Below are 8801 nucleotides of genomic sequence, written 5' to 3'. Positions count from 1 at the left end.
GTAACACCAATGGCCTCGGATGTCGCTGACTGGAAGGCTTACCTAAGAGACAACTGAGAAAATTTATCTCTTGCTTTAGAAGTAGCATATAAAGACCTTAGAACAAGGTGTATCATTGCATCATTTCGAAGGCAGCTCTGAGTCCTCCTATGGGTTTTAAGCAGCTTTTCTTTCTTTTTAAAAAAAAAAAAATTATTAACAAATAATATATTATTTGCCCCAGGGGTGCAGGTCTGTGAATCATCAGTCTTAACACAATTCACAGCTCTCACCATAGCACATACCTTCCCCAGTGTCCATAACCTAGTCACCCCATCCCCACTCCCCACCCCCCAGGCAACTCTCAGTTTGTTTCCTGAGATTAAGATTCTTTTATAGTTTTTCTCCCTCCCTAGTCCCATCTTGTTTCATTTTTCCCTGCTTTCCCCCACCCCCACCCTGCCTCTCAAATTCCTCATATCAGCGAGATCATATGATAATTGTCTTTCTCTGATTGACTTTTTTCACTCAGCCTAATACCCTCTAGTTCCATCCACGTCATTGCAAATGGCAAGATTTCGTTTCTTTTGATGGCTGCATAGTATTCCATTGTAAATATATCCCACATCTTCTTTATCCATTCATCTGTTGATGGGCATCTAGGCTCTTCCCATAGTTTGGCTATTGTGGAAATTGCTGCTTTTCTCTCTTTCTTTCTTTCTTCCTTTCTTAAAAGATTTTATTTATTTATTTGAGAGGGAGAGAGAGAGAACAGGGAAAGTAGCAGAGGCAGTGGGAGAAGAAGGCTCCCCGCTGATCAAGGAGCCCGATGTGGGATCTTGATCCCAGGACTCTGGGATCATGACCTGAGCCGAAGGCAGATGCCCAACTGACTGAGCCACCCAGGCACCCCTCATGCAGCTTTTCTTAATCAAGCAATGCCCAGATAAAGCCGGGCCTGTGGATTTGGCCCACTGTTCTGTCATTTCTCTGGTAGGTTCCTAGTTGTCCTGTAAGAGGAGGGCCGAATATTATCCTCCAGGAAGTGGGCCCACACTCCCTGGCCTCACACTCTTCACATGCTTTGCTTATCACGCTTATTGTATTTTATTGCTTACGTCCAGCCCTCTTACACAACTTCTTCCAGGGCACCAGCTCCTCGGGGTGAGGGATCCCTTCCTCATTCACCGCTGCATTCCCACACCCGGAGCAACACACAGGAGATGCTCAGGAAGAAGACGGAGCCTGAAGGGTGCTGCCTGCCTTGTGGGAAGGTTTTACACCGGTACTTTGAGCTGTTCCTGAAGCATCCAGGAGTCTTCTCCAATGCATGTCCTGAAAAAACAAAACAAAAGAAAAATCAAAAGATCCCACTACCCATTCCTCGCCACATCGCTACTGTTGGTTGGGGTGTTTAACGGGAAGCTAAGTGTCCAAAACAAGAAAAAGGTAGCAAACAGGCCTAAACCCAGTGATGGAGATGGCTGCTTGAAATTATTTGAGTCATTGCATTTTCTGTTTCTTTGAGAGACATTCCCCATTTCCACCAGGATTGCCGAAGAAAACCCACTTATAGAAGTAAGCACTTCTACTGAAATGGTTATTGTGCATGAGGCTGCCTGTCTTGTTCAAATCTTATGCTCACAGACCTCTTTAGAAAACACCTTTGGCCCTGAGCAAGGCTCTTTGCTTTTATTTCTGGAAGAGATCTCCTTTACATTATTACTGCAGGGAGAAGTATTAGAGAGAGCATAGGGTTCCCAAAAAACATGGTTCAGCCTGTAGGTGTGAGACCCACATCTCTTCACCAGGGAGATTCGCAGGCGAACCTCCCAAGTGAATCCTACAGTATTTCACTTTTAGAAAGGCCTTTGGTCTTCATTTCACCCCCAAGAGGGGGCCCATGGACTTGCTGAGGAGGAGGGAACGTGAACTTCAAGTGAGGCTCCTCTGGGGCTTGCATGAACATTTACAGTTAGGGAAAGGACTTTGAGCATTTCTCTCTGTCCAACTTTGGAAACCTAACAGAGAAAAGGCTGGAGAAACGTTCCAGTTGCCCCCCTTTGCTCTGATAAATCCATTTGTCAGGTACAGTGGAAGCAGGGGACCACCGCAGGCCAGCCGCAGAGAGGGAGGGACCTTGGGCTGTGCTGAGTCATGGTGTTTCGGTTCTGCTGCTAGGCACCCCAGAGGCTGGGATACAGAAGCACCTTCTTCCCCTTTCCAGAGCTTTGGCTCGAGTTAATCAGGACTCTGCTCAGAGAAACGCATCTCGCTGATAGTCAACCCATCAAGCCTCTGCGTAGTCCAAAATTCCAGACTGAACAAAGCATTAGGGAGACAGGGATGGATCCGAATCCATCCAGAGCTGACCAGACCTCCTCTGACCATGGGGCGGTTAATTGAGATGAGCCCTTGTCATGTTCCAGGCACTGGGTAGGGACTTCGACAGCTGATTTCATGTTATTGTCACACAGCTTCACGACGTGGGTGTCATGAAGACGAGGCTGAGGATTTGGTTATTTTAGGAAAAGAGTATTTGTTGAGAGGATGGGGCACTGTGCTGAGTGTTTGGGACAGGGCAGTAGGTGACGTGAACACAGTCCTTTCTTTAGGAGGTTTATGCTGGTCTGAGGGTGGCAGGCCAAGATCACAGTGACTGTTGGCCTCATTCAAGAGCTTGCCTTAAACCCAGCACACAAGTACTCAGAGTCTACCACATGCCTTGGGGAACCTCTTGGAAATGCCACCTGGTCAGGGTGGATATTGGCCAGGTGGAACGTGAACTATATTTGTCCCTCTAACGGTGCACTGCTGTGAAGGGCTAGCTCTCCTGGGCACAGACCATGTCCATCTTCTGCTGGGCACCCCATTGTCCCTGAGCCCATCTGTGTTGGATAAGTGAGTATCGATGCTTGTATTTTGGCGTTGGGCTTCTGCTCGTGGTGAAGACACGTGGAGACCCATGTGCTGTGACAGGTCACAGAGGAAGTCTTTTCAGCCCTTCACATGTAATGAGTTTAGGTCTTCTGTTCTCTCCCTCTTCACACGCCCTCACACTTCCTGTTCTTTCCTGGGCCTGGAAGCGGAAGTACTGAAACACTGAGACAGACTGTTCTTACGGTTTTTAGAGGCTGACTGAAACCAGGAAGACCGGGAAGTCAGAAGGCTGCTGTCTCTGTCCCGGACACAAGGGCTGGGTCTCAAGAGCCTTGACCATGTTTCTCCTCTGGGCTGGCTGGGCTCATCGAGATTGGTCAAAGACTTGCTCGTAGCTGCTCTTTCTTTGTGCACTGACAGGGAGGTTACTCTTTGTTTTGGCTTCATTTTCCATTTGTAAGTAGAAGGATGGGTCTTCAGTGGAGACACTGCTGATATGATTTCCTGATTATAGAGTTGTGTACCTGCTGATTTAGTCATTCAAACATACTTCTCAATTACCTATCAGATGTCCTCCCTGAAAATCCTTCCAAGAGCTACATTCCAAGGGAGGAAACAAAGGCAACCAAACGAAGGAAGTACGTGTTATGTTAGAAGGCTGAACTAACTATGGAGAAACCTGGAGGAGGGTGTGAGAGTGTTTGATTGGGGTTATTGCCATTGTAAGTTGGGTTATGAGGGAAGGCTCAAGGAGAAGGTAATATTTGAGTTGTGGGAGAGAGCCACATGGATATGAAGCCAGAGGCTTCCAGACAGAGCAAGTGGCACGTGCAAATGCCCTGAGGCCGGAAGCCGCCTGGTGTGCCCCGGACACAGCAAGGGCTCCCGAGTGATGGGAGCAGAGTCAGCAAAGGGAAGAGTAGAAGGATGTACAGTCAGAGAGGAAATGGGGTCAGATGGTGTCAGGAGGGCCTTGAGAACAGGGGAAGTCTTTAGGTTTTCTGTGAGTAAGAAGGGGAGCCTCTGGAAGGTTTTGAGCAGAAAAGGGACATGGTCTGATGAAGTAATGTTGAATTTGCTCCTTATGCAAAAGCACTGCCACTTTCTACTGACTGGCTTGAGTGTGAGGAGCCAGGTGTCAGGGATCTGAAAGCTGAGGGAGCCTCCTGACTCCGTGATAAGCCATCACCCCCGCTGAAGTGGAGGCCAAGGAGACTCAGAGAGCTGGAGTGACATTCTTGGGCCATACAGCCAGGAAGTGGATGAGGTAGGAGAGGCAGGGCATGTAGTCTCAGCGTGACTTCTGGCTGTGTTCCTTCTCGAGGCTCTTTGGGAGAAATTGGTCCCTGGCCTTTTCTGGTTCAGACGCTGCCCACGTTCTTCAGCTTGCATCTCTCTCCTCCACCTCCAAAGCCAGCAATGTCACATCCTTACGACCTCTGTCCTCAGTCTCTCTGACCCCAGCTGGAAAAAAACAATTGTCTCTCCACTTCTAAGGAGTCATGTGGCCATGGTGGGGTCACCTGACTGAACCAGGATAATCTTCCCTTCTCGTGGTCTGTCCCTTTAATCACACCCGCAAAGTTTGTTTGAAGTATATATATGAAAAATATGTAAATAGGGGTGCCGGGTGGCTCAGTGGGTTAAGGCCTCTGCCTTCAGCTCAGGTCATGATCCCAGGGTCCTGGGATCGAGCCCTGCATCAGACTCTCTGCTCAGAGGGGAGCCTGCTTCTTCCTCTCTCTCTGCCTGCTTCTCTGATTACTTGTGATCTCTGTCAAATAAATAAATAAAATCTTAAAAAAAATATGTAAATAGGTAATTCATGTAGTCATATATCATTTATATTTATATATTTTTTATTTGTATTTATGTATTTATTTATTTAGAGAGAGAGCTTGCGAGGGGTGGGGAGGGGCAGAGAGCAGAGGGAGGGTCTCAGGCAGTCTCCATGCACAACTCAGAACCCTGTGCAGGGCTCGAGCTCACAACCCTGAGGTCATGACCCGAGCGGAAGTTAAGAGTCAGATGCCTGACCAACTGAGCCACCCGGATGCCTATTTATTTTATATAAATATAAAAAATATTTATGTATTTTTACAACAGATATTTTATGTAGATATATATCTTTATATATCTGTATCTGTGGTGTATATACACACACACACATACATACACAAACGTTGATGTCCTTGGCCAGGTCGGGCGTTTGGAAGTGATGGAATATAAATAGAAATGCCTTAGGGCCCCACACTAGCCTCTAGTCACACTACAGGACAGCAGTCAGGAGAAAAGACCAAGGGGAGTGAAAAGAACAGAGGACAAAGCAGATGAGCCTTATTTTGGAAGGGAAAACGAGTGACCTTCTATCTGCAGATTTATTCATGCAAATCTATGTGGAGCAAAAAATCAAGATGAAATAGGTCAAATGGTAATGGTTCATTCTATGTCATATATGTATGTATTATATTATATAGCTTCTTTTATACATTATACATGCACATAATGCACGAATATAATGTTATATACTAATGCAATATAAATATATATGATAATATATTATATTACATAATCACATATACTATAATAAATATATAGGATAATATTAATTATAATATAATGGACTAATATAGAATATAGTTGTATTGTAACATGCAAGATATAATACAATATAATTAATGCATCACTACTGTCTATCAGAGGAACAGGAGAGGTCTAGTTACAGGATCTTCCCCTTTCCTGTCTCCCCTTGAATCACTTCCCAGGTCCTAGAGAGATTCTCCATAAAGCCAGTGTTTTGATCCCTCAAATCCACACTTTTATTATACCGCTTCTAGGCGATCACAGTAAGCTGGGGCGACCAGCATCTCTCCTTAAAGCCTGTTTCCAGGCTCGGTTTCCTCCAGTGCAGGTAGGATCGTGTTTAAAACTGCCCCGTGGCCCCCCCAGCCCCCGTTCCCACTACAGGAAGTATAATGTCCATAGTCTCTCTTGGAGGCCGAGCCTAATCCTCTGCCTGACTTCCCTTCTACTTCTCAACTACAGAGAAGGGACTTTCTTCCTGCTCTGTGCCAATGCGCGAGTGTTTCTCCCTCTTTGGAATGTACCCCCCCCCCCACCTCCATCTCTGCCTTTTGGTCACTGAAACTCCACCAGACTCTCCTGGGCTTATCCCAAATGCTGCCTCCAATCTCCATGAAGTCTCTCTTGACCTCTCCCAGCGGGCATGACTTATCCATCCTTCGAGCACCGTCTACGGGGACTTTGTACCTCTTCTTGGGGGGCTTACCCCATTTTACAGTGATTTGCATGCTCGTCTGCTCTTTCCCCTTCACTGATCCTGTCTTTAGATTAGCCTCGGGGTCGACTCTTGGCCAAGCTCCCTGCGGCCTCATCACACACACGCCCGGAGCCTTCTGAGTGACGGCCGCTGGGCCATGTATGCTCAGGGTACTTTGTAAGGCCGTTGCTCCATGAGGCATTATTCGGGTGCACGAGAGAGCAAATGCCCACCGAGGCGGGATTAGAGCCTCTTCTTTCTCTGTGGACCACACGCATTTTTATTGTCACTCTTGTTCCCTCAGTGGTTTAAAAACCTCACTTCTTTGACGGATCTTTCACAGGCTCTGCTGGTTTTTTGTGCCAACTCCGCTGTGGCTGGCTTGCTTTTGGAAAAAAACCTGACCCATTCTTCTTACCTGGCCTTGTCTTAAGCCATAATATCCCCGAAAATACCCACATGTGCATTCGAAGTTGCCTTTTGGCTCAGTCCTGACTCTCCTGTGTCCTCAGACATTAGTTAAAGGGGTGAGGTCGTTCTGGCTCCCCTCCAGCCCGTGGCTGCAGCTGGGACCCGCCGGCCGCCTCGCTGCGCACCCCCCAGCTCTGGGGCAGCTCCCCACTGCTCGGCCCCCTCCCACCTGCCCCTGCCTGGAAGCACCTCTCGGGACACAGGGCGTGACAGAGGCTTCGTCACCCTCCCTGGGCCTTTTGGGACTTGGCACGAGAGCTTGTGCCTGAGAGTCTGTCAGGTACCTTCCAGAAGACATGGCTTAGAGGTCATATCTTGGGCGGGACGTGGAGCCTCGGTGGTGACAGTTCGGGGACACCAGAGCAGCTCCACGTTCCCTCTTTTCTCTCAATCCCTGCCTTTTCCTCACGAGGCACCAGGACGCTCGGATGACTGGATGGTGGTGTTCACCCTGCGGGCCCATCTTACATCAGATCCGGGTAGAGACGAAAGTAGATCCTTCTCTTTCTTTGGAGGAAGATCCTGGAGTCTCCTTAGCCCCTCCGTGACAGAAGACTCCATTCTGGAATTGCCACATGGCAGGAGGGGCTGTCCACCTCGAGCACCAGGGGAGAAAGGCCGTGAGGAGGCACGCAAGCCCCAGGCCACAGGCCCCAGCAGAAGGAGTTCGCTGGTTCCGAGAGCACAGAGTTCAAATCCCAGCCCTCCCGAAGCGAGTTCTTGGGATCCTGAGCTGTTCACCAGACATTCCTGGGCATCAGCTCTCTCACTGATAAGAGGGGAGGTGGTTCCTCTTTCTCCAACCTGCTGCCCATGCGGATACAGTGGAAGGAAGACATCTTAGCACAGCATCGGGCCATGGTGGATGCTCAAACATTCTGCTCCCCTCCTTCCTGCTGCAAAGTGTCTCCGCCTCCCCTGTGACCGAGGGATTGTGGCAGCGTTCTCCCCGTTCACACCGCGGACGCCTTCCACTGAGACAAAGTGGACCCATAGGGAGCGACCTCGAAAGCTTTAGGAGGCCGTGGACTGAGTGGGCTGCTTCGCAGAACCTAAATCCTGTCATGGGGTTTAGAAGGGGATCCCAGGTCCCGGAGGGCTGCTCAGTCCGTGGGGCATCGACTTGGAGAGCCTGTGATTTGGTAGCCTCTGGTCTCACATTATAGGTAGGGCACACATATCATTTATTGTCCCAACTAGGAAACGGTTGAGAATGAAGGAACCCGCCACTGAACATTATAGCGGGAGAGCAGGTGTAAACCGGGACCGTTTCAGGAAAGCAGGGTGGGTCTTTACCCTATTCAGGGCACACATTTTGGCCCCAAGCTCTGTGTGAGTTTTCAGCCTTCGTGCTTACCTGGTTTCCAGACATCTTGAATCATGTCCATTTTTTCCCTCTTTAGCCAGCGGCTTTGTTTCACAGGCGAGGGCCTTCTGGAAAGAAGGTTAAAGGCCCATGGCACAGGGCACATGTAAATAACATGTCAGACGGACATAAAAAGACAAATGAAAGCCAGAGGGCGAGCCGATGCAGGATCCAGAAAAATCCTTCAGTCCCCCACGCCGAGACCAGCTGTGGAGGGAAGGGACAGGCCGGGGAAAGGCCAGCCAGATGCGGCCCGGAGACAACCCAGACCGAGTTTCGTGCTCTCCTGGGTTGGCTCTTATGTTCCAGACCCCCAGGGGAGAAGATGAAAGAGAGGCCTTCATCTCTGCATTCGGCAGGTCCCAAGTGAACCTCCCGAGTATCTTTGGGGGACCGGGATGCTCCAGCAGCGAGCTCCAACACACGGAGCACGCTCTGTTGGGGACAGGACCCCAGGAGGCAGACTGTGAGCTTGAAAGGGCCCTTAGACGTGTTGGGGGCAAACGTGGAGGAGCTGTGGATGTGAACCAATAGATGTGGGTTTTCCTCTCTGCTACAGAGAACATCAGTGCCCTCATTGGGAAACTGAGGACAGTGTACCTACTATATACTGTCCAGGGTCATTGAGGGGAAAAGGATGCAGTGGACGTGGTGTAGCATACAGACTGCACATGCCTGGTGGGGATGTGTGGGGAAGGGGATCTTTTCATATCTTTTCTTCCTCTCCATCGTGGTCATGGACTGGAGTTGATCTCATCTGAGGCTTCCAGGTGAGAAGGGATGAGGCTAGCGATGCAAATTGGCTCTTCTCTTAATAAAGATGCT

Source organism: Lutra lutra, chromosome 14 (assembly GCF_902655055.1).
Source record: "Lutra lutra chromosome 14, mLutLut1.2, whole genome shotgun sequence".
In the NCBI taxonomy this organism is placed as follows: Eukaryota; Metazoa; Chordata; class Mammalia; order Carnivora; family Mustelidae; genus Lutra; species Lutra lutra.
This window is presented reverse-complemented; position numbering follows the sequence as displayed.